Below are 1032 nucleotides of genomic sequence, written 5' to 3'. Positions count from 1 at the left end.
CCGAAGTTTGAATTCTGAATATGAGCGACTTTTCCTTTAAAGCATCTGGATGAGGCTGTTTATTGAATATTTGGTCAGTAGAAAGCTGCACATCATCGCACTGTGGTCTGCATGCTCTCTAATTGGACAGGTTAAGGCATTTCGCAGCACTTTGATCCAGACTTGCATCATGAGGGACTCACCCAATGTTATTTAAAGCCAACCTTTGAATAATTAAGCTCATTCTCCAACAAACAGCATATTTATCAGCAGCTCTGCCTCACCAACACAACACCTTACCTTCATAGTATCTGTGGTCGTTTTATTACTTGAATTTAGTGCTATGGACACTGTTTACAAACTTCTGTCAGCTTTGTGGGGACGCCATGGTCGCCTCATAGAGGCTGCTTGGTCTGTTCAGTTCATCCGCCTGGTGTACTCAGTGAATAACGCTCAGAAACTGTATAAACATAAGTCCTGCTGTTGCTTTTTTATACTGTATATGCCTTAATTCATATGGTTGGCAATCATGATTAAAGGATCTTTATATACTCTTTGTTTGGATTTATTTTCTTATCTAAATTTTTTACAGTTTTGTTCTAATAGTGAGACTTCCTGGAGGAAGTCTTACCTTTATCAGGTAACAAATGAATTCAACATGGCGTCCATCTGTTACTATCTAGAGTTTCTTTCTTTTCACAAAAGATAAAAGCTGGTTTATAGAAAAACACTGATAGACATGGTTGAAAATAAGGGGCTTGAAACATTATTATGAACTGGATTCTCAGATTTAAGACTTTTTTTTTTCATTTTCCTCTCTTTGGATTTTAAATAACCATGTTGATTTTGTTTCAAATGCTTTTTCAATTTCAGTGATTTAAAATGCAGAGCTCTAAAAGCATTCAGCTTTTTATCTCATTATAATGAGATAATTTATTTTTTATTATTTTAACAGTGGCGGAAACAGGCTTCCATAAGTATCAGAAATTTAAATTAAGAATGTGACTTCTGAGAAAAAAAAAATCAAATATATATATAAATAAAGGCCGTTAA

Source organism: Cyprinodon variegatus, unplaced genomic scaffold, assembly GCF_000732505.1.
Source record: "Cyprinodon variegatus isolate N-32 unplaced genomic scaffold, C_variegatus-1.0 Scaffold105, whole genome shotgun sequence".
Classification (NCBI taxonomy): Eukaryota; Metazoa; Chordata; class Actinopteri; order Cyprinodontiformes; family Cyprinodontidae; genus Cyprinodon; species Cyprinodon variegatus.
Note: the sequence above shows the minus strand (reverse complement) of the source record.